This window comes from Pseudorca crassidens, chromosome X (assembly GCF_039906515.1).
Source record: "Pseudorca crassidens isolate mPseCra1 chromosome X, mPseCra1.hap1, whole genome shotgun sequence".
Taxonomy (NCBI): Eukaryota; Metazoa; Chordata; class Mammalia; order Artiodactyla; family Delphinidae; genus Pseudorca; species Pseudorca crassidens.
In genome coordinates this window covers 135,149,472-135,175,472 of record NC_090317.1, presented here as the reverse complement: position 1 = coordinate 135,175,472, position 26,001 = coordinate 135,149,472, and positions in this window count along the sequence as shown.

The following is a 26,001-nucleotide window of genomic DNA, read 5'->3' as shown; positions in this document are numbered from 1 at the left end:
CCCTAACCCTAACCCTAGCCCGAACCCTATCCCTAACCCTTCCCCGAAGCCTGACCCTCGACCGTACCCTAATCCTAACCCGTACGCTGACACTAACCCGCGCCCTCACACGTCCGCTCCCCCTAAAGCGTTGTCGTACCCTCACCAGGACCCTAAACCGTCCCCGTCCCCTAACCCTAACCCTAGCCCGAACCCTAAACCTAACCCTTCCCCGAAGCCTGACACTCACCCGTCCCCTAATACTAACCCGTACGCTGACACTAACCCGCGCCCTCACACGTCCGCTGCCCCTAAAGCGTTGTGGTACCCTCACCTGGACCCTAAACCGTCCCCGTCCCCTAACCCTAACCCTAGCCCGAACCCTAACCCTAACCCTTCCCCGAAGCCTGACCCTCACCCGTCCCCTAATCCTAACCCGTACGCTGACACTAACCCGCGCCCTCACACGTCCGCTCCCCCTAAAGCGTTGTCGTACCCTCACCTGGACCCTAAACCGTCCCCGTCCCCTAACCCTAACTCTAGCCCGAACCCTAACCCTAACCCTTCCCCGAAGCCTGACCCTCACCCGTCCCCTAATCCTAACCCGTACGCTGACACTAACCCGCGCCCTCACACGTCCGCTCCCCCTAAAGCGTTGTCGTACCCTCACCTGGACCCTAAACCGTCCCCGTCCCCTAACCCTAACCCTAGCCCGAACCCTAAGCCTAACCCTTCCCCGAAGCCTGACTCTCACCCGTCCCCTAATCCTAACCAGTACGCTGACACTAACCCGCGCCCTCACACGTCCGCTCCCCCTAAAGCGTTGTCGTACCCTCACCTGGACCCTAAACCGTCCCCGTCCCCTAACCCTAACCCTATGCCGAACCCTAACCCTAACCCTCCCCCGAAGCCTGACCCTCACCCGTCCCTTAATCCTAACTCGTACGCTGACACTAACCCGCGCCCTCACACGTCCGCTCCCCCTAAAGCGTTGTCCTACCCTCACCTGGACCCTAAACCGTCCCCGTCCCCTAACCCTAACCCTAGCCCGAACCCTAACCCTAACCCTTCCCCGAAGCCTGACCCTCACCCGTCCCCTAATCGTAAGCCGTACGCTGACACTAAACCGCGCCCTCACACGTCCGCTCCCCCGAAAGCGTTGTCCTACCCTCACCTGGACCGTAACCCGTCCCCGTCCCCTAACCCTAACCCTAGCCCGAACCCTAAGCCTAAACCTTCCCCGAAGCCTGACCCTCACCCGTCCCCTAATCCTAACCCGTACGCTGACACTAACCCGCGCCCTCACACGTCCGCTCCCCCTAAAGCGTTGTCGTACCCTCACCTGGACCCTAAACCGTCCCCGTCCCCTAACCCTAACCCTAGGCCGAACCCTAACCCTAACCCTTCCCCGAAGCCTGACACTCACCCGTCCCTTAATCCTAACCCGTACGCTGACACTAACCCGCGCCCTCACACGTCCGCTCCCCCTAAAGCGTTGTCCTACCCTCACCTGGACCCTAAACCGTCCCCGTCCCCTAAACCTAACCCTAGCCCGAACCCTAACCCTAACCCTTCCCCGAAGCCTGACCCTCACCCGTCCCCTAATCGTAAGCCGTACGCTGACACTAACCCGCGCCCTCACACGTCCGCTCCCCCTAAAGCGTTGTCGTACCCTCACCTGGACCCTAAACCGTCCCCGTCCCCTAACCCTAACCCTAGCCCGAACCCTAACCCTAACCCTTCCCCGAAGCCTGACACTCACCCGTCCCCTAATCCTAACCCGTACGCTGACACTAACCCGCGCCCTCACACGTCCGCTCCCCCTAAAGCGTTGTCGTACCCTCACCTGGACCCTAAACCGTCCCCGTCCCCTAACCCTAACCCTAGCCCGAACCCTAACCCTAACCCTTCCCCGAAGCCTGACCCTCACCCGTCCCCTAATCCTAACCCGTACGCTGACACTAACCCGCGCCCTCACACGTCCGCTCCCCCTAAAGCGTTGTCGTACCCTCACCTGGACCATAACCCGTCCCCGTCCCCTAACCCTAACCCTAGCCCGAACCCTAACCCTAACCCTTCCCCGAAGCCTGACCCTCACCCGTCCCCTCATCCTAACCCGTACGCTGACACTAACCCGCGCCCTCACACGTCCGCTCCCCCTAAAGCGTTGTCGTACCCTCACCTGGACCCTAAACCGTCCCCGTCCCCTAACCCTAACCCTAGCCCGAACCCTAACCCTAACCCTTCCCCGAAGCCTGACCCTCACCCGTCCCCTCATCCTAAGCCGTACGCTGAAACTAACCCGCGCCCTCACACGTCCGCTCCCCCTGAAGCATTGTCGTACCCTCACCTGGACCCTAAACCGTCCCCGTCCGCTAACCCTAACCCTAGCCCTAACCCTAACCCTATCCCTTCCCCGAAAACTGACCCTCACCCGTCCCCTAATCCTAACCCGTACGCTGACACTAACCCGCGCCCTCACACGTCCGCTCCCCCTAATGCGTTGTCGTACCCTCACCTGGACCCTAAACCGTCCCCGTCCCCTAACCCTAACCCTAGCCCGAACCCTATCCCTAACCCTTCCCCGAAGCCTGACCCTCGACCGTACCCTAATCCTAACCCGTACGCTGACACTAACCCGCGCCCTCACACGTCCGCTCCCCCTAAAGCGTTGTCGTACCCTCACCAGGACCCTAAACCGTCCCCGTCCCCTAACCCTAACCCTAGCCCGAACCCTAACCCTAACCCTTCCCCGAAGCCTGACCCTCACCCGTCCCCTAATCCTAACCCGTACGCTGACACTAACCCGCGCCCTCACACGTCCGCTCCCCCTAAAGCGTTGTCGTACCCTCACCTGGACCCTAAACCGTCCCCGTCCCCTAACCCTAACCCTAGCCCGAACCCTAACCCTAACCCTTCCCCGAAGCCTGACCCTCACCCGTCCCCTAATCCTAACCCGTACGCTGACACTAACCCGCGCCCTCACACGTCCGCTCCCCCTAAAGCGTTGTCGTACCCTCACCAGGACCCTAAACCGTCCCCGTCCCCTAACCCTAACCCTAGCCCGAACCCTAACCCTAACCCTTCCCCGAAGCCTGACCCTCACCCGTCCCCTAATCCTAACCCGTACGCTGACACTTACCCGCGCACTCACACGTCCGCTCCTCCTAAAGCGTTGTCGTACCCTCACCTGGACCCTAACCCGTCCCTGTCCCCTAACCCTAACCCTAGCCCGAACCCTAACCCTAACCCTTCCCCGAAGCCTGACCCTCACCCGTCCCCTATTCCTAACCCGTACGCTGACACTAACCCGCGCCCTCACACGTCCGCTCCCCCTAAAGCGTTGTCGTACCCTCACCTGCACCCTAACCCGTCCCCGTCCCCTAACCCTAACCCTAGCCCGAACCCTAACCCTAACCCTTCCCCGAAGCCTGACCCTCACCCGTCCCCTAATCCTAACCCGTACGCTGACACTAACCCGCGCCCTCACACGTCCGCTCCCCCTAAAGCGTTGTCGTACCCTCACCTGGACCCTAAACCGTCCCCGTCCCCTAACCCTAACCCTAGCCCGAACCCTAACCCTAACCCTTCCCCGAAGCCTGACCCTCACCCGTCCCCTAATCCTAACCCGTACGCTGACACTAACCCGCGCCCTCACACGTCCGCTCCCCCTAAAACGTTGTCGTACCCTCACCTGGACCCTAAACCGTCCCCGTCCCCTAACCCTAACCCTAGCCCGAACCCTAAGCCTAACCCTTCCCCGAAGCCTGACCCTCACCCGTCCCCTATTCCTAACCCGTACGCTGACACTAACCCGCGCCCTCACACGTCCGCTCCCCCTAAAGCGTTGTCGTACCCTCACCTGGACCCTAAACCGTCCCCGTCCCCTAACCCTAACCCTAGCCCGAACCCTAACCCTATCCCTTCCCCGAAGCCTGACCCTCACCCGTCCCATAATCCTAACCCGTACGCTGACACTAACCCGCGCCCTCACACGTCCGCTCCCCCTAAAGCGTTGTCGTACCCTCACCTGGACCCTAAACCGTCCCCGTCCCCTAACCCTAACCCTAGCCCGAACCCTAACCCTAACCCTTCCCCGAAGCCTGACCCTCACCCGTCCCCTCATCCTAACCCGTACGCTGACACTAACCCGCGCCCTCACACGTCCGCTCCCCCTAAAGCGTTGTCGTACCCTCACCTGGACCCTAAACCGTCCCCGTCCCCTAACCCTAACCCTAGCCCGAACCCTAAGCCTAACCCTTCCCCGAAGCCTGAACCTCACCCGTCCCCTAATCCTAAGCCATACGCTGACACTAACCCGCGCCCTCACACGTCCGCTCCCCCTAAAGCGTTGTCGTACCCTCACCTGGACCCTAAACCGTCCCCGTCCCCTAACCCTAACCCTAGCCCGAACCCTAAGCCTAACCCTTCCCCGAAGCCTGACCCTCACCCGTCCCCTAATCCTAACCCGTACGCTGACACTAACCCGCGCCCTCACACGTCCGCTCCCCCTAACGCGTTGTCGTACCCTCACCTGGACCCTAACCCGTCCCCGTCCCCTAACCCTAACCCTAGCCCGAACCCTAACCCTAACCCTTCCCCGAAGCCTGACCCTCACCCGTCCCCTATTCCTAACCCGTACGCTGACACTAACCCGCGCCCTCACACGTCCGCTCCCCCTAAAGCGTTGTCGTACCCTCACCTGGACCCTAACCCGTCCCCGTCCCCTAACCCTAACCCTAGCCCGAACCCTAACCCTAACCCTTCCCCGAAGCCTGACCCTCACCCGTCCCCTAATCCTAACCCGTACGCTGACACTAACCCGCGCCCTCACACGTCCGCTCCCCCTAAAGCGTTGTCGTACCCTCACCTGGACCCTAAACCGTCCCCGTCCCCTAACCCTAACCCTAGCCCGAACCCTAACCCTAACCCTTCCCCGAAGCCTGACCCTCACCCGTCCCCTAATCCTAACCCGTACGCTGACACTAACCCGCGCCCTCACACGTCCGCTCCCCCTAAAACGTTGTCGTACCCTCACCTGGACCCTAAACCGTCCCCGTCCCCTAACCCTAACCCTAGCCCGAACCCTAACCCTAACCCTTCCCCAAAGCCTGACCCTCACCCGTCCCCTATTCCTAACCCGTACGCTGACACTAACCCGCGCCCTCACACGTCCGCTCCCCCTAAAGCGTTGTCGTACCCTCACCTGGACCCTAAACCGTCCCAGTCCCCTAACCCTAACCCTAGCCCGAACCCTAACCCTATCACTTCCCCGAAGCCTGACCCTCACCCGTCCCCTAATCCTAACCCGTACGCTGACACTAACCCGCGCCCTCACACGTCCGCTCCCCCTAAAGCGTTGTCGTACCCTCACCTGGACCCTAAACCGTCCCCGTCCCCTAACTCTAACCCTAGCCCGAACCCTAAGCCTAACCCTTCCCCGAAGCCTGAACCTCACCCGTCCCCTAATCCTAAGCCGTACGCTGACACTAACCCGCGCCCTCACACGTCCCCTCCCCCTAAAGCGTTGTCGTACCCTCACCTGGACCCTAAACCGTCCCCGTCCCCTAACCCTAACCCTAGCCCGAACCCTAACCCTAACCCTTCCCCGAAGCCTGACCCTCACCCGTCCCCTAATCCTAACCCGTACGCTGACACTAACCCGCGCCCTCACACGTCCGCTCCCCCTAAAGCGTTGTCGTACCCTCACCTGGACCCTAAACCGTCCCCGTCCCCTAACCCTAACCCTAGCCCGAACCCTAACCCTAACCCTTCCCCGAAGCCTGACCCTCACCCGTCCCCTAATCCTAACCCGTACGCTGACACTAACCCGCGCCCTCACACGTCCGCTCCCCCTAAAGCGTTGTCGTACCCTCACCTGGACCCTAAACCGTCCCCGTCCCCTAACCCTAACCCTAGCCCGAACCCTAAGCCTAACCCTTCCCCGAAGCCTGACCCTCACCCGTCCCCTAATCCTAACCGGTACGCTGACACTAACCCGCGCCCTCACACGTCCGCTCCCCCTAAAGCGTTGTCGTACCCTCACCTGGACCCTAAACCGTCCCCGTCCCCTAACCCTAACCCTAGCCCGAACCCTAACCCTAACCCTTCCCCGAAGCCTGACCCTCACCCGTCCCCTATTCCTAACCCGTACGCTGACACTAACCCGCGCCCTCACACGTCCGCTCCCCCTAAAGCGTTGTCGTACCCTCACCTGGACCCTAAACCGTCCCCGTCCCCTAACCCTAACCCTAGCCCGAACCCTAACCCTAACCCTTCCCCGAAGCCTGACCCTCACCCGTCCCCTAATCCTAACCCGTACGCTGACACTAACCCGCGCCCTCACACGTCCGCTCCCCCTAAAGCGTTGTCGTACCCTCACCTGGACCCTAAACCGTCCCCGTCCCCTAACCCTAACCCTAGCCCGAACCCTAACCCTAACCCTTCCCCGAAGCCTGACCCTCACCCGTCCCCTAATCCTAACCCGTACGCTGACACTAACCCGCGCCCTCACACGTCCGCTCCCCCTAAAGCGTTGTCGTACCCTCACCTGGACCCTAAACCGTCCCCATCCCCTAACCCTAACCCTAGCCCGAACCCTAAGCCTAACCCTTCCCCGAAGCCTGACCCTCACCCGTCCCCTAATCCTAACCCGTACGCTGACACTAACCCGCACCCTCACACGTCCGCTCCCCCTAAAGCGTTGTCGTACCCTCACCTGGACCCTAAACCGTCCCCGTCCCCTAACCCTAACCCTAGCCCGAAACCTAACCCTAACCCTTCCCCGAAGCCTGACCCTCACCCGTCCCCTAATCCTAACCCGTACGCTGACACTAACCCGTGCCCTCACACGTCCACTCCCCCTAAAGCGTTGTCGTACCCTCACCAGGACCCTAAACCGTCCCCGTCCCCTAACCCTAACCCTAGCCCGAACCCTATCCCTAACCCTTCCCCGAAGCCTGACCCTCGACCGTACCCTAATCCTAACCCGTACGCTGACACTAACCCGCGCCCTCACACGTCCGCTCCCCCGAAAGCGTTGTCGTACCCTCACCAGGACCCTAAACCGTCCCCGTCCCCTAACCCTAACCCTAGGCCGAACCCTAACCCTAACCCTTCCCCGAAGCCTGACACTCACCCGTCCCCTAATACTAACCCGTACGCTGACACTAACCCGCGCCCTCACACGTCCGCTCCCCCTAAAGCGTTGTCGTACCCTCACCTGGACCCTAAACCGTCCCCGTCCCCTAACCCTAACCCTAGCCCGAACCCTAACCCTAACCCTTCCCCGAAGCCTGACCCTCACCCGTCCCCTAATCCTAACCCGTACGCTGACACTAACCCGCGCCCTCACACGTCCGCTCCCCCTAAAGCGTTGTCGTACCCTCACCTGGACCCTAAACCGTCCCCGTCCCCTAACCCTAACTCTAGCCCGAACCCTAAGCCTAACCCTTCCCCGAAGCCTGACCCTCACCCGTCCCCTAATCCTAACCCGTACGCTGACACTAACCCGCGCCCTCACACGTCCGCTCCCCCTAAAGCGTTGTCGTACCCTCACCTGGACCCTAAACCGTCCCCGTCCCGTAACCCTAACCCTAGCCCGAACCCTAAGCCTAACCCTTCCCCGAAACCTGACTCTCACCCGTCCCCTAATCCTAACCAGTACGCTGACACTAACCCGCGCCCTCACACGTCCGCTCCCCCTAAAGCGTTGTCGTACCCTCACCTGGACCCTAAACCGTCCCCGTCCCCTAACCCTAACCCTAGGCCGAACCCTAACCCTAACCCTTCCCCGAAGCCTGACCCTCACCCGTCCCTTAATCCTAACTCGTACGCTGACACTAACCCGCGCCCTCACACGTCCGCTCCCCCTAAAGCGTTGTCCTACCCTCACCTGGACCCTAAACCGTCCCCGTCCCCTAACCCTAACCCTAGCCCGAACCCTAACCCTAACCCTTCCCCGAAGCCTGACCCTCACCCGTCCCCTAATCGTAAGCCGTACGCTGACACTAAACCGCGCCCTCACACGTCCGCTCCCCCTAAAGCGTTGTCCTACCCTCACCTGGACCGTAACCCGTCCCCGTCCCCTAACCCTAACCCTAGCCCGAACCCTAACCCTAACACTTCCCCGAAGCCTGACCCTCACCCGTCCCCTAATCCTAACCCGTACACTGACACTAACCCGCGCCCTCACACGTCCGCTGCCCCTAAAGCGTTGTCGTACCCTCACCTGGACCCTAACCCGTCCCCGTCCCCTAACCCTAACCCTAGCCCGAACCCTAACCCTAACCCTTCCCCGAAGCCTGACCCTCACCCGTCCCCTATTCCTAACCCGTACGCTGACACTAACCCACGCCCTCACACGTCCGCTCCCCCTAAAGCGTTGTCGTACCCTCACCTGGACCCTAAACCTTCCCCGTCCCCTAACCCTAACCCTAGCCCGAACCCTAACCCTAACCCTTCCCTGAAGCCTGACACTCACCCGTCCCCTAATCCTAACCCGTACGCTGACACTAACCCGTGCCCTCACACGTCCGCTCCCCCTAAAGCGTTGTCGTACCCTCACCTGGACCCTAAACCGTCCCCGTCCCCTAACCCTAACCCTAGCCCGAACCCTAACCCTAACCCTTCCCCGAAGCCTGACCCTCACCCGTCCCCTAATCCTAACCCGTACGCTGACACTAACCCGCGCCCTCACACGTCCGCTCCCCCTAAAGCGTTGTCGTACCCTCACCTGGACCATAACCCGTCCCCGTCCCCTAACCCTAACCCTAGCCCGAAACCTAACCCTAACCCTTCCCCGAAGCCTGACCCTCACCCGTCCCCTAATCCTAACCGGTACGCTGACACTAACCCGCGCCCTCACTCGTCCGCTCCCCCTAAAGCGTTGTCGTACCCTCACCTGGACCCTAAACCGTCCCCGTCCCCTAACCCTAACCCTAGCCCGAACCCTAACCCTATCCCTTCCCCGAAGCCTGACCCTCACCCGTCCCCTAATCCTAACCCGTACGCTGACACTAACCCGCGCCCTCACACGTCCGCTCCCCCTAAAGCGTTGTCGTACCCTCACCTGGACCCTAAACCGTCCCCGTCCCCTAACCCTAACCCTAGCCTGAACCCTAACCCTAACCCTTCCCCGAAGCCTGACCCTCACCCGTCCCCTAATCCTAACCCGTACGCTGACACTAACCCGCGCCCTCACACGTCCGCTCCCCCTAAAGCGTTGTCGTACCCTCACCAGGACCCTAAACCGTCCCCGTCCCCTAACCCTAACCCTAGCCCGAACCCTAACCCTAACCCTTCCCCGAAGCCTGACCCTCACCCGTCCCCTAATCCTAACCCGTACGCTGACACTTACCCGCGCCCTCACACGTCCGCTCCCCCTAAAGCGTTGTCGTACCCTCACCTGGACCCTAACCCGTCCCCGTCCCCTAACCCTAACCCTAGCCCGAACCATAACCCTAACCCTTCCCCGAAGCCTGACCCTCACCCGTCCCCTATTCCTAACCCGTACGCTGACACTAACCCGCGCCCTCACACGTCCGCTCCCCCTAAAGCGTTGTCGTACCCTCACCTGCACCCTAACCCGTCCCCGTCCCCTAACCCTAACCCTAGCCCGAACCCTAACCCTAACCCTTCCCCGAAGCCTGACCCTCACCCGTCCCCTAATCCTAACCCGTACGCTGACACTAACCCGCGCCCTCACACGTCCGCTCCCCCTAAAGCGTTGTCGTACCCTCACCTGGACCCTAAACCGTCCCCGTCCCCTAACCCTAACCCTAGCCCGAACCCTAAGCCTAACCCTTCCCCGAAGCCTGACCCTCACCCGTCCCCTAATCCTAACCCGTACGCTGACACTAACCCGCGCCCTCACACGTCCGCTCCCCCTAAAGCGTTGTCGTACCCTCACCTGGACCCTAAACCGTCCCCGTCCCCTAACCCTAACCCTAGCCCGAACCCTAAGCCTAACCCTTCCCCGAAGCCTGACTCTCACCCGTCCCCTAATCCTAACCAGTACGCTGACACTAACCCGCGCCCTCACACGTCCGCTCCCCCTAAAGCGTTGTCGTACCCTCACCTGGACCCTAAACCGTCCCCGTCCCCTAACCCTAACCCTATGCCGAACCCTAACCCTAACCCTTCCCCGAAGCCTGACCCTCACCCGTCCCTTAATCCTAACTCGTACGCTGACACTAACCCGCGCCCTCACACGTCCGCTCCCCCTAAAGCGTTGTCCTACCCTCACCTGGACCCTAAACCGTCCCCGTCCCCTAACCCTAACCCTAGCCCGAACCCTAACCCTAACCCTTCCCCGAAGCCTGACCCTCACCCGTCCCCTAATCGTAAGCCGTACGCTGACACTAAACCGCGCCCTCACACGTCCGCTCCCCCTAAAGCGTTGTCCTACCCTGACCTGGACCGTAACCCGTCCCCGTCCCCTAACCCTAACCCTAGCCCGAACCCTAACCCTAACACTTCCCCGAAGCCTGACCCTCACCCGTCCCCTAATCCTAACCCGTACACTGACACTAACCCGCGCCCTCACACGTCCGCTGCCCCTAAAGCGTTGTCGTACCCTCACCTGGACCCTAACCCGTCCCCGTCCCCTAACCCTAACCCTAGCCCGAACCCTAACCCTAACCCTTCCCCGAAGCCTGACCCTCACCCGTCCCCTATTCCTAACCCGTACGCTGACACTAACCCACGCCCTCACACGTCCGCTCCCCCTAAAGCGTTGTCGTACCCTCACCTGGACCCTAAACCTTCCCCGTCCCCTAACCCTAACCCTAGCCCGAACCCTAACCCTAACCCTTCCCCGAAGCCTGACACTCACCCGTCCCCTAATCCTAACCCGTACGCTGACACTAACCCGTGCCCTCACACGTCCGCTCCCCCTAAAGCGTTGTCGTACCCTCACCTGGACCCTAAACCGTCCCCGTCCCCTAACCCTAACCCTAGCCCGAACCCTAACCCTAACCCTTCCCCGAAGCCTGACCCTCACCCGTCCCCTAATCCTAACCCGTACGCTGACACTAACCCGCGCCCTCACACGTCCGCTCCCCCTAAAGCGTTGTCGTACCCTCACCTGGACCATAACCCGTCCCCGTCCCCTAACCCTAACCCTAGCCCGTACCTAACCCTAACCCTTCCCCGAAGCCTGACCCTCACCCGTCCCCTAATCCTAACCGGTACGCTGACACTAACCCGCGCCCTCACACGTCCGCTCCCCCTAAAGCGTTGTCGTACCCTCACCTGGACCCTAAACCGTCCCCGTCCCCTAACCCTAACCCTAGCCCGAACCCTAACCCTATCCCTTCCCCGAAGCCTGACCCTCACCCGTCCCCTAATCCTAACCCGTACGCTGACACTAACCCGCGCCCTCACACGTCCGCTCCCCCTAAAGCGTTGTCGTACCCTCACCTGGACCCTAAACCGTCCCCGTCCCCTAACCCTAACCCTAGCCCGAACCCTAACCCTAACCCTTCCCCGAAGCCTGACCCTCACCCGTCCCCTAATCCTAACCCGTACGCTGACACTAACCCGCGCCCTCACACGTCCGCTCCCCCTAAAGCGTTGTCGTACCCTCACCAGGACCCTAAACCGTCCCCGTCCCCTAACCCTAACCCTAGCCCGAACCCTAACCCTAACCCTTCCCCGAAGCCTGACCCTCACCCGTCCCCTAATCCTAACCCGTACGCTGACACTTACCCGCGCCCTCACACGTCCGCTCCCCCTAAAGCGTTGTCGTACCCTCACCTGGACCCTAACCCGTCCCCGTCCCCTAACCCTAACCCTAGTCCGAACCCTAACCCTAACCCTTCCCCGAAGCCTGACCCTCACCCGTCCCCTATTCCTAACCCGTACGCTGACACTAACCCGCGCCCTCACACGTCCGCTCCCCCTAAAGCGTTGTCGTACCCTCACCTGCACCCTAACCCGTCCCCGTCCCCTAACCCTAACCCTAGCCCGAACCCTAACCCTAACCCTTCCCCGAAGCCTGACCCTCACCCGTCCCCTAATCCTAACCCGTACGCTGACACTAACCCGCGCCCTCACACGTCCGCTCCCCCTAAAGCGTTGTCGTACCCTCACCTGGACCCTAAACCGTCCCCGTCCCCTAACCCTAACTCTAGCCCGAACCCTAAGCCTAACCCTTCCCCGAAGCCTGACCCTCACCCGTCCCCTAATCCTAACCCGTACGCTGACACTAACCCGCGCCCTCACACGTCCGCTCCCCCTAAAGCGTTGTCGTACCCTCACCTGGACCCTAAACCGTCCCCGTCCCCTAACCCTAACCCTAGCCCGAACCCTAAGCCTAACCCTTCCCCGAAGCCTGACTCTCAGCCGTCCCCTAATCCTAACCAGTACGCTGACACTAACCCGCGCCCTCACACGTCCGCTCCCCCTAAAGCGTTGTCGTACCCTCACCTGGACCCTAAACCGTCCCCGTCCCCTAACCCTAACCCTAGGCCGAACCCTAACCCTAACCCTTCCCCGAAGCCTGACCCTCACCCGTCCCTTAATCCTAACTCGTACGCTGACACTAACCCGCGCCCTCACACGTCCGCTCCCCCTAAAGCGTTGTCCTACCCTCACCTGGACCCTAAACCGTCCCCGTCCCCTAACCCTAACCCTAGCCCGAACCCTAACCCTAACCCTTCCCCGAAGCCTGACCCTCACCCGTCCCTTAATCGTAAGCCGTACGCTGACACTAAACCGCGCCCTCACACGTCCGCTCCCCCTAAAGCGTTGTCCTACCCTCACCTGGACCGTAACCCGTCCCCGTCCCCTAACCCTAACCCTAGCCCGAACCCTAACCCTAACACTTCCCCGAAGCCTGACCCTCACCCGTCCCCTAATCCTAACCCGTACACTGACACTAACCCGCGCCCTCACACGTCCGCTGCCCCTAAAGCGTTGTCGTACCCTCACCTGGACCCTAACCCGTCCCCGTCCCCTAACCCTAACCCTAGCCCGAACCCTAAGCCTAACCCTTCCCCGAAGCCTGACCCTCACCCGTCCCCTAATCCTAACCCGTACGCTGACACTAACCCGCGTCCTCACACGTCCGCTCCCCCTAAAGCGTTGTCGTACCCTCACCTGGACCCTAAACCGTCCCCGTCCCCTAACCCTAACCCTAGCCCGAACCCTAACCCTAACCCTTCCCCGAAGCCTGACCCTCACCCGTCCCCTATTCCTAACCCGTACGCTGACACTAACCCGCGCCCTCACACGTCCGCTCCCCCTAAAGCGTTGTCGTACCCTCACCTGGACCCTAAACCGTCCCCGTCCCCTAACCCTAACCCTAGCCCGAACCCTAACCCTAACCCTTCCCCGAAGCCTGACCCTCACCCGTCCCCTAATCCTAACCCGTACGCTGACACTAACCCGCGCCCTCACACGTCCGCTCCCCCTAAAGCGTTGTCGTACCCTCACCTGGACCCTAAACCGTCCCCGTCCCCTAACCCTAACCCTAGCCCGAACCCTAACCCTAACCCTTCCCCGAAGCCTGACCCTCACCCGTCCCCTAATCCTAACCCGTACGCTGACACTAACCCGCGCCCTCACACGTCCGCTCCCCCTAAAGCGTTGTCGTACCCTCACCTGGACCCTAAACCGTCCCCATCCCCTAACCCTAACCCTAGCCCGAACCCTAAGCCTAACCCTTCCCCGAAGCCTGACCCTCACCCGTCCCCTAATCCTAACCCGTACGCTGACACTAACCCGCACCCTCACACGTCCGCTCCCCCTAAAGCGTTGTCGTACCCTCACCTGGACCCTAAACCGTCCCCGTCCCCTAACCCTAACCCTAGCCCGAAACCTAACCCTAACCCTTCCCCGAAGCCTGACCCTCACCCGTCCCCTAATCCTAACCCGTACGCTGACACTAACCCGCGCCCTCACACGTCCGCTCCCCCTAAAGCGTTGACGTACCCTCACCTGGACCCTAACCCGTCCCCGTCCCCTAACCCTAACCCTAGCCCGAACCCTAACCCTAACCCTTCCCCGAAGCCTGACCCTCACCCGTCCCCTATTCCTAACCCGTACGCTGACACTAACCCACGCCCTCAAACGTCCGCTCCCCCTAAAGCGTTGTCGTACCCTCACCTGGACCCTAAACCTTCCCCGTCCCCTAACCCTAACCCTAGCCCGAACCCTAACCCTAACCCTTCCCCGAAGCCTGACCCTCACCCGTCCCCTAATCCTAACCCGTACGCTGACACTAACCCGTGCCCTCACACGTCCACTCCCCCTAAAGCGTTGTCGTACCCTCACCTGGACCCTAAACCGTCCCCGTCCCCTAACCCTAACCCTAGCCCGAACCCTATCCCTAACCCTTCCCCGAAGCCTGACCCTCGACCGTACCCTAATCCTAACCCGTACGCTGACACTAACCCGCGCCCTCACACGTCCGCTCCCCCTAAAGCGTTGTCGTACCCTCACCAGGACCCTAAACCGTCCCCGTCCCCTAACCCTAACCCTAGCCCGAACCCTAACCCTAACCCTTCCCCGAAGCCTGACACTCACCCGTCCCCTAATACTAACCCGTACGCTGACACTAACCCGCGCCCTCACACGTCCGCTCCCCCTAAAGCGTTGTCGTACCCTCACCTGGACCCTAAACCGTCCCCGTCCCCTAACCCTAACCCTAGCCCGAACCCTAACCCTAACCCTTCCCCGAAGCCTGACCCTCACCCGTCCCCTAATCCTAACCCGTACGCTGACACTAACCCGCGCCCTCACACGTCCGCTCCCCCTAAAGCGTTGTCGTACCCTCACCTGGACCCTAAACCGTCCCCGTCCCCTAACCCTAACTCTAGCCCGAACCCTAAGCCTAACCCTTCCCCGAAGCCTGACCCTCACCCGTCCCCTAATCCTAACCCGTACGCTGACACTAACCCGCGCCCTCACACGTCCGCTCCCCCTAAAGCGTTGTCGTACCCTCACCTGGACCCTAAACCGTCCCCGTCCCCTAACCCTAACCCTAGCCCGAACCCTAAGCCTAACCCTTCTCCGAAGCCTGACTCTCACCCGTCCCCTAATCCTAACCAGTACGCTGACACTAACCCGCGCCCTCACACGTCCGCTGCCCCTAAAGCGTTGTCGTACCCTCACCTGGACCCTAACCCGTCCCCGTCCCCTAACCCTAACCCTAGCCCGAACCCTAACCCTAACCCTTCCCCGAAGCCTGACCCTCACCCGTCCCCTATTCCTAACCCGTACGCTGACACTAATCCAGGCCCTCACACGTCCGCTCCCCCTAAAGCGTTGTCGTACCCTCACCTGGACCCTAAACCTTCCCCGTCCCCTAACCCTAACCCTAGCCCGAACCCTAACCCTAACCCTTCCCCGAAGCCTGACACTCACCGTCCCCTAATCCTAACCCGTACGCTGACACTAACCCGTGCCCTCACACGTCCGCTCCCCCTAAAGCGTTGTCGTACCCTCACCTGGACCCTAAACCGTCCCCGTCCCCTAACCCTAACCCTAGCCCGAACCCTAACCCTAACCCTTCCCCGAAGCCTGACCCTCACCCGTCCCCTAATCCTAACCCGTACGCTGACACTAACCCGCGCCCTCACACGTCCGCTCCCCCTAAAGCGTTGTCGTACCCTCACCTGGACCATAACCCGTCCCCGTCCCCTAACCCTAACCCTAGACCGAAACCTAACCCTAACCCTTCCCCGAAGCCTGACCCTCACCCGTCCCCTAATCCTAACCGGTACGCTGACACTAACCCGCGCCCTCACACGTCCGCTGCCCCTAAAGCGTTGTCGTACCCTCACCTGGACCCTAAACCGTACCCGTCCCCTAACCCTAACCCTAGCCCGAACCCTAACCCTAACCCTTCCCCGAAGCCTGACCCTCACCCGTCCCCTAATCCTAACCCGTACGCTGACACTAACCCGCGCCCTCACACGTCCGCTCCCCCTAAAGCGTTGTCGTACCCTCACCAGGACCCTAAACCGTCCCCGTCCCCTAACCCTAACCCTAGCCCGAACCCTAACCCTAACCCTTCCCCGAAGCCTGACCCTCACCCGTCCCCTAATCCTAACCCGTACGCTGACACTTGCCCGCGCCCTCACACGTCCGCTCCCCCTAAAGCGTTGTCGTACCCTCACCTGGACCCTAACCCGTCCCCGTCCCCTAACCCTAACCCTAGTCCGAACCATAACCCTAACCCTTCCCCGAAGCCTGACCCTCACCCGTCCCCTATTCCTAACCCGTACGCTGACACTAACCCGCGCCCTCACACGTCCGCTCCCCCTAAAGCGTTGTCGTACCCTCACCTGCACCCTAACCCGTCCCCGTCCACTAACCCTAACCCTAGCCCGAACCCTAACCCTAACCCTTCCCCGAAGCCTGACCCTCACCCGTCCCCTAATCCTAACCCGTACGCTGACACTAACCCGCGCCCTCACACGTCCGCTCCCCCTAAAGCGTTGTCGTACCCTCACCTGGACCCTAAACCGTCCCCGTCCCCTAACCCTAACTCTAGCCCGAACCCTAAGCCTAACCCTTCCCCGAAGCCTGACCCTCACCCGTCCCCTAATCCTAACCCGTACGCTGACACTAACCCGCGCCCTCACACGTCCGCTCCCCCTAAAGCGTTGTCGTACCCTCACCTGGACCCTAAACCGTCCCCGTCCCCTAACCCTAACCCTAGCCCGAACCCTAAGCCTAACCCTTCCCCGAAGCCTGACTCTCACCCGTCCCCTAATCCTAACCAGTACGCTGACACTAACCCGCGCCCTCACACGTCCGCTCCCCCTAAAGCGTTGTCGTACCCTCACCTGGACCCTAAACCGTCCCCGTCCCCTAACCCTAACCCTAGGCCGAACCCTAACCCTAACCCTTCCCCGAAGCCTGACCCTCACCAGTCCCTTAATCCTAACTCGTACGCTGACACTAACCCGCGCCCTCACACGTCCGCTCCCCCTAAAACGTTGTCCTACCCTCACCTGGACCCTAAACCGTCCCCGTCCCCTAACCCTAACCCTAGCCCGAACCCTAACCCTAACCCTTCCCCGAAGCCTGACCCTCACCCGTCCCCTAATCGTAAGCCGTACGCTGACACTAAACCGCGCCCTCACACGTCCGCTCCCCCTAAAGCGTTGTCCTACCCTCACCTGGACCGTAACCCGTCCCCGTCCCCTAACCCTAACCCTAGCCCGAACCCTAACCCTAACACTTCCCCGAAGCCTGACCCTCACCCGTCCCCTAATCCTAACCCGTACACTGACACTAACCCGCGCTCTCACACGTCCGCTGCCCCTAAAGCGTTGTCGTACCCTCACCTGGACCCTAACCCGTCCCCGTCCCCTAACCCTAACCCTAGCCCGAACCCTAACCCTAACCCTTCCCCGAAGCCTGACCCTCACCCGTCCCCTATTCCTAACCCGTACGCTGACACTAACCCACGCCCTCACACATCCGCTCCCCCTAAAGCGTTGTCGTACCCTCACCTGGACCCTAAACCTTCCCCGTCCCCTAACCCTAACCCTAGCCCGAACCCTAACTCTAACCCTTCCCCGAAGCCTGACACTCACCCGTCCCCTAATCCTAACCCGTACGCTGACACTAACCCGTGCCCTCACACGTCCGCTCCCCCTAAAGCGTTGTCGTACCCTCACCTGGACCCTAAACCGTCCCCGTCCCCTAACCCTAACCCTAGCCCGAACCCTAACCCTAACCCTTCCCCGAAGCCTGACCCTCACCCGTCCCCTAATCCTAACCCGTACGCTGACACTAACCCGCGCCCTCACACGTCCGCTCCCCCTAAAGCGTTGTCGTACCCTCACCTGGACCATAACCCGTCCCCGTCCCCTAACCCTAACCCTAGCCCGAAACCTAACCCTAACCCTTCCCCGAAGCCTGACCCTCACCCGTCCCCTAATCCTAACCGGTACGCTGACACTAACCCGCGCCCTCACACGTCCGCTCCCCCTAAAGCGTTGTCGTACCCTCACCTGGACCCTAAACCGTCCCCGTCCCCTAACCCTAACCCTAGCCCGAACCCTAACCCTATCCCTTCCCCGAAGCCTGACCCTCACCCGTCCCCTAATCCTAACCCGTACGCTGACACTAACCCGCGCCCTCACACGTCCGCTCCCCCTAAAGCGTTGTCGTACCCTCACCTGGACCCTAAACCGTCCCCGTCCCCTAACCCTAACCCTAGCCCGAACCCTAACCCTAACCCTTCCCCGAAGCCTGACCCTCACCCGTCACCTAATCCTAACCCGTACGCTGACACTAACCCGCGCCCTCACACGTCCGCTCCCCCTAAAGCGTTGTCGTACCCTCACCAGGACCCTAAACCGTCCCCGTCCCCTAACCCTAACCCTAGCCCGAACCCTAACCCTAACCCTTCCCCGAAGCCTGACCCTCACCCGTCCCCTAATCCTAACCCGTACGCTGACACTTAACCGCGCCCTCACACGTCCGCTCCCCCTAAAGCGTTGTCGTACCCTCACCTGGACCCTAACCCGTCCCCGTCCCCTAACCCTAACCCTAGCCCGAACCATAACCCTAACCCTTCCCCGAAGCCTGACCCTCACCCGTCCCCTATTCCTAACCCGTACGCTGACACTAACCCGCGCCCTCACACGTCCGCTCCCCCTAAAGCGTTGTCGTACCCTCACCTGCACCCTAACCCGTCCCCGTCCCCTAAACCTAACCCTAGCCCGAACCCTAACCCTAACCCTTCCCCGAAGCCTGACCCTCACCCGTCCCCTAATCCTAACCCGTACGCTGACACTAACTCGCGCCCTCACACGTCCGCTCCCCCTAAAGCGTTGTCGTACCCTCACCTGGACCCTAAACCGTCCCCGTCCCCTAACCCTAACCCTAGCCCGAACCCTAACCCTAACCCTTCCCCGAAGCCTGACCCTCACCCGTCCCCTAATCCTAACCCGTACGCTGACACTAACCCGCGCCCTCACACGTCCGCTCCCCCTAAAACGTTGTCGTACCCTCACCTGGACCCTAAACCGTCCCCGTCCCCTAACCCTAACCCTAGCCCGAACCCTAAGCCTAACCCTTCCCCGAAGCCTGACCCTCACCCGTCCCCTATTCCTAACCCGTACGCTGACACTAACCCGCGCCCTCACACGTCCGCTCCCCCTAAAGCGTTGTCGTACCCTCACCTGGACCCTAAACCGTCCCCGTCCCCTAACCCTAACTCTAGCCCGAACCCTAAGCCTAACCCTTCCCCGAAGCCTGACCCTCACCCGTCCCCTAATCCTAACCCGTACGCTGACACTAACCCGCGCCCTCACACGTCCGCTCCCCCTAAAGCGTTGTCGTACCCTCACCTGGACCCTAAACCGTCCCCGTCCCCTAACCCTAACCCTAGCCCGAACCCTAAGCCTAACCCTTCCCCGAAGCCTGACTCTCACCCGTCCCCTAATCCTAACCAGTACGCTGACACTAACCCGCGCCCTCACACGTCCGCTGCCCCTAAAGCGTTGTCGTACCCTCACCTGGACCCTAACCCGTCCCCGTCCCCTAACCCTAACCCTAGCCCGAACCCTAACCCTAACCCTTCCCCGAAGCCTGACCCTCACCCGTCCCCTATTCCTAACCCGTACGCTGACACTAACCCAGGCCCTCACACGTCCGCTCACCCTAAAGCGTTGTCGTACCCTCACCTGGACCCTAAACCTTCCCCGTCCCCTAACCCTAACCCTAGCCCGAACCCTAACCCTAACCCTTCCCCGAAGCCTGACACTCACCGTCCCCTAATCCTAACCCGTACGCTGACACTAACCCGTGCCCTCACACGTCCGCTCCCCCTAAAGCGTTGTCGTACCCTCACCTGGACCCTAAACCGTCCCCGTCCCCTAACCCTAACCCTAGCCCGAACCCTAACCCTAACCCTTCCCCGAAGCCTGACCCTCACCCGTCCCCTAATCCTAACCCGTACGCTGACACTAACCCGCGCCCTCACACGTCCGCTCCCCCTAAAGCGTTGTCGTACCCTCACCTGGACCATAACCCGTCCCCGTCCCCTAACCCTAACCCTAGACCGAAACCTAACCCTAACCCTTCCCCGAAGCCTGACCCTCACCCGTCCCCTAATCCTAACCGGTACGCTGACACTAACCCGCACCCTCACACGTCCGCTCCCCCTAAAGCGTTGTCGTACCCTCACCTGGACCCTAAACCGTCCCCGTCCCCTAACCCTAACCCTAGCCCGAACCCTAACCCTATCCCTTCCCCGAAGCCTGACCCTCACCCGTCCCCTAATCCTAACCCGTACGCTGACACTAACCCGCGCCCTCACACGTCCGCTCCCCCTAAAGCGTTGTCGTACCCTCACCTGGACCCTAAACCGTCCCCGTCCCCTAACCCTAACCCTAGCCCGAACCCTAACCCTAACCCTTCCCCGAAGCCTGACCCTCACCCGTCCCCTAATCCTAACCCGTACGCTGACACTAACCCGCGCCCTCACACGTCCGCTCCCCCTAAAGCGTTGTCGTACCCTCACCTGGACCCTAAACCGTCCCCGTCCCCTAACCCTAACCCTAGACCGAATCCTAACCCTAACCCTTCCCCGAATCCTGACCCTCACCCGTCCCCTAATCCTAACCCGTACGCTGACACTTACCCGCGCCCTCACACGTCCGCTCCCCCTAAAGCGTTGTCGTACCCTCACCTGGACCCTAACCCGTCCCCGTCCCCTAACCCTAACCCTAGTCCGAACCATAACCCTAACCCTTCCCCGAAGCCTGACCCTCACCCGTCCCCTATTCCTAACCCGTACGCTGACACTAACCCGCGCCCTCACACGTCCGCTCCCCCTAAAGCGTTGTCGTACCCTCACCTGCACCCTAACCCGTCCCCGTCCCCTAACCCTAACCCTAGCCCGAACCCTAACCCTAACCCTTCCCCGAAGCCTGACCCTCACCCGTCCCCTAATCCTAACCCGTACGCTGACACTAACCCGCGCCCTCACACGTACGCTCCCCCTAAAGGGTTGTCGTACCCTCACCTGGACCCTAAACCGTCCCCGTCCCCTAACCCTAACTCTAGCCCGAACCCTAAGCCTAACCCTTCCCCGAAGCCTGACCCTCACCCGTCCCCTAATCCTAACCCGTACGCTGACACTAACCCGCGCCCTCACACGTCCGCTCCCCCTAAAGCGTTGTCGTACCCTCACCTGGACCCTAAACCGTCCCCGTCCCCTAACCCTAACCCTAGCCCGAACCCTAACCCTAACCCTTCCCCGAAGCCTGACACTCACCCGTCCCCTAATCCTAACCCGTACGCTGACACTAACCCGTGCCCTCACACGTCCGCTCCCCCTAAAGCGTTGTCGTACCCTCACCTGGACCCTAAACCGTCCCCGTCCCCTAACCCTAACCCTAGCCCGAACCCTAACCCTAACCCTTCCCCGAAGCCTGACCCTCACCCGTCCCCTAATCCTAACCCGTACGCTGACACTAACCCGCGCCCTCACACGTCCGCTCCCCCTAAAGCGTTGTCGTACCCTCACCTGGACCATAACCCGTCCCCGTCCCCTAACCCTTACCCTAGCCCGAAACCTAACCCTAACCCTTCCCCGAAGCCTGACCCTCACCCGTCCCCTAATCCTAACCGGTACGCTGACACTAACCCGCGCCCTCACACGTCCGCTCCCCCTAAAGCGTTCTCGTACCCTCACCTGGACCCTAAACCGTCCCCGTCCCCTAACCCTAACCCTAGCCCGAACCCTAACCCTATCCCTTCCCCGAAGCATGACCCTCACCCGTCCCCTAATCCTAACCCGTACGCTGACACTAACCCGCGCCCTCACACGTCCGCTCCCCCTAAAGCGTTGTCGTACCCTCACCTGGACCCTAAACCGTCCCCGTCCCCTAACCCTAACCCTAGCCCGAACCCTAACCCTAACCCTTCCCCGAAGCCTGACCCTCACCCGTCCCCTAATCCTAACCCGTACGCTGACACTAACCCGCGCCCTCACACGTCCGCTCCCCCTAAAGCGTTGTCGTACCCTCACCTGGACCCTAAACCGTCCCCGTCCCCTAACCCTAACCCTAGCCCGAACCCTAACCCTAACCCTTCCCCGAAGCCTGACCCTCACCCGTCCCCTCATCCTAACCCGTACGCTGACACTAACCCGCGCCCTCACACGTCCGCTCCCCCTAAAGCGTTGTCGTACCCTCACCTGGACCCTAAACCGTCCCCGTCCCCTAACCCTAACCCTAGCCCGAACCCTAACCCTAACCCTTCCCCGAAGCCTGACCCTCACCCGTCCCCTATTCCTAACCCGTACGCTGACACTAACCCAGGCCCTCACACGTCCGCTCCCCCTAAAGCGTTGTCGTACCCTCACCTGGACCCTAAACCTTCCCCGTCCCCTAACCCTAACCCTAGCCCGAACCCTAACCCTAACCCTTCCCCGAAGCCTGACACTCACCGTCCCCTAATCCTAACCCGTACGCTGACACTAACCCGTGCCCTCACACGTCCGCTCCCCCTAAAGCGTTGTCGTACCCTCACCTGGACCCTAAACCGTCCCCGTCCCCTAACCCTAACCCTAGCCCGAACCCTAACCCTAACCCTTCCCCGAAGCCTGACCCTCACCCGTCCCCTAATCCTAACCCGTACGCTGACACTAACCCGCGCCCTCACACGTCCGCTCCCCCTAAAGCGTTGTCGTACCCTCACCTGGACCCTAAACCGTACCCGTCCCCTAACCCTAACCCTAGCCCGAACCCTAACCCTAACCCTTCCCCGAAGCCTGACCCTCACCCGTCCCCTAATCCTAACCCGTACGCTGACACTAACCCGCGCCCTCACACGTCCGCTCCCCCTAAAGCGTTGTCGTACCCTCACCAGGACCCTAAACCGTCCCCGTCCCCTAACCCTAACCCTAGCCCGAACCCTAACCCTAACCCTTCCCCGAAGCCTGACCCTCACCCGTCCCCTAATTCTAACCCGTACGCTGACACCCGCGCCCTCACACGTCCGCTCCCCCTAAAGCGTTGTCGTACCCTCACCTGGACCCTAACCCGTCCCCGTCCCCTAACCCTAACCCTAGTCCGAACCATAACCCTAACCCTTCCCCGAAGCCTGACCCTCACCCGTCCCCTATTCCTAACCCGTACGCTGACACTAACCCGCGCCCTCACACGTCCGCTCCCCCTAAAGCGTTGTCGTACCCTCACCTGCACCCTAACCCGTCCCCGTCCCCTAACCCTAACCCTAGCCCGAACCCTAACCCTAACCCTTCCCCGAAGCCTGACCCTCACCCGTCCCCTAATCCTAACCCGTACGCTGACACTAACCCGCGCCCTCACACGTCCGCTCCCCCTAAAGGCTTGTCGTACCCTCACCTGGACCCTAAACCGTCCCCGTCCCCTAACCCTAACTCTAGCCCGAACCCTAAGCCTAACCCTTCCCCGAAGCCTGACCCTCACCCGTCCCCTAATCCTAACCCGTACGCTGACACTAACCCGCGCCCTCACACGTCCGCTCCCCCTAAAGCGTTGTCGTACCCTCACCTGGACCCTAAACCGTCCCCGTCCCCTAACCCTAACCCTAGCCCGAACCCTAAGCCTAACCCTTCCCCGAAGCCTGACTCTCACCCGTCCCCTAATCCTAACCAGTACGCTGACACTAACCCGCGCCCTCACACGTCCGCTCCCCCTAAAGCGTTGTCGTACCCTCACCTGGACCCTAAACCGTCCCCGTCCCCTAACCCTAACCCTAGGCCGAACCCTAACCCTAACCCTTCCCCGAAGCCTGACCCTCACCAGTCCCTTAATCCTAACTCGTACGCTGACACTAACCCGCGCCCTCACACGTCCGCTCCCCCTAAAGCGTTGTCCTACCCTCACCTGGACCCTAAACCGTCCCCGTCCCCTAACCCTAACCCTAGCCCGAACCCTAACCCTAACCCTTCCCCGAAGCCTGACCCTCACCCGTCCCCTAATCGTAAGCCGTACGCTGACACTAAACCGCGCCCTCACACGTCCGCTCCCCCTAAAGCGTTGTCCTACCCTCACCTGGACCGTAACCCGTCCCCGTCCCCTAACCCTAACCCTAGCCCGAACCCTAACCCTAACACTTCCCCGAAGCCTGACCCTCACCCGTCCCCTAATCCTAACCCGTACACTGACACTAACCCGCGCCCTCACACGTCCGCTGCCCCTAAAGCGTTGTCGTACCCTCACCTGGACCCTAACCCGTCCCCGTCCCCTAACCCTAACCCTAGCCCGAACCCTAACCCTAACCCTTCCCCGAAGCCTGACCCTCACCCGTCCCCTATTCCTAACCCGTACGCTGACACTAACCCACGCCCTCACACGTCCGCTCCCCCTAAAGCGTTGTCGTACCCTCACCTGGACCCTAAACCTTCCCCGTCCCCTAACCCTAACCCTAGCCCGAACCCTAACCCTAACCCTTCCCCGAAGCCTGACACTCACCCGTCCCCTAATCCTAACCCGTACGCTGACACTAACCCGTGCCCTCACACGTCCGCTCCCCCTAAAGCGTTGTCGTACCCTCACCTGGACCCTAAACCGTCCCCGTCCCCTAACCCTAACCCTAGCCCGAACCCTAACCCTAACCCTTCCCCGAAGCCTGACCCTCACCCGTCCCCTAATCCTAACCCGTACGCTGACACTAACCCGCGCCCTCACACGTCCGCTCCCCCTAAAGCGTTGTCGTACCCTCACCTGGACCATAACCCGTCCCCGTCCCCTAACCCTAACCCTAGCCCGAAACCTAACCCTAACCCTTCCCCGAAGCCTGACCCTCACCCGTCCCCTAATCCTAACCGGTACGCTGACACTAACCCGCGCCCTCACACGTCCGCTCCCCCTAAAGCGTTCTCGTACCCTCACCTGGACCCTAAACCGTCCCCGTCCCCTAACCCTAACCCTAGCCCGAACCCTAACCCTATCCCTTCCCCGAAGCCTGACCCTCACCCGTCCCCTAATCCTAACCCGTACGCTGACACTAACCCGCGCCCTCACACGTCCGCTCCCCCTAAAGCGTTGTCGTACCCTCACCTGGACCCTAAACCGTCCCAGTCCCCTAACCCTAACCCTAGCCCGAACCCTAACCCTAACCCTTCCCCGAAGCCTGACCCTCACCCGTCCCCTAATCCTAACCCGTACGCTGACACTAACCCGCGCCCTCACACGTCCGCTCCCCCTAAAGCGTTGTCGTACCCTCACCTGGACCCTAAACCGTCCCCGTCCCCTAACCCTAACCCTAGCCCGAACCCTAACCCTAACCCTTCCCCGAAGCCTGACCCTCACCCGTCCCCTCATCCTAACCCGTACGCTGACACTAACCCGCGCCCTCACACGTCCGCTCCCCCTAAAGCGTTGTCGTACCCTACCCTGGACCCTAAACCGTCCCCGTCCCCTAACCCTAACCCTAGCCCGAACCCTATCCCTAACCCTTCCCCGAAGCCTGACCCTCACCCGTCCCCTAATCCTAACCCGTACGCTGACACTAACCCGCGCCCTCACACGTCCGCTCCCCCTAAAGCGTTGTCGTACCCTCACCTGGACCCTAAACCGTCCCCGTCCCCTAACCCTAACCCTAGCCCGAACCCTAAGCCTAACCCTTTCCCGAAGCCTGACCCTCACCCGTCCCCTCATCCTAACCCGTACGCTGACACTAACCCGCGCCCTCACACGTCCGCTCCCCCTAAAGCGTTGTCGTACCCTCACCTGGACCCTAAACCGTCCCCGTCCCCTAACCCTAACCCTAGCCCGAACCCTAACCCTAACCCTTCCCCGAAGCCTGACCCTCACCCGTCCCCTATTCCTAACCCGTACGCTGACACTAACCCAGGCCCTCACACGTCCACTCCCCCTAAAGCGTTGTCGTACCCTCACCTGGACCCTAAACCTTCCCCGTCCCCTAACCCTAACCCTAGCCCGAACCCTAACCCTAACCCTTCCCCGAAGCCTGACACTCACCGTCCCCTAATCCTAACCCGTACGCTGACACTAACCCGTGCCCTCACACGTCCGCTCCCCCTAAAGCGTTGTCGTA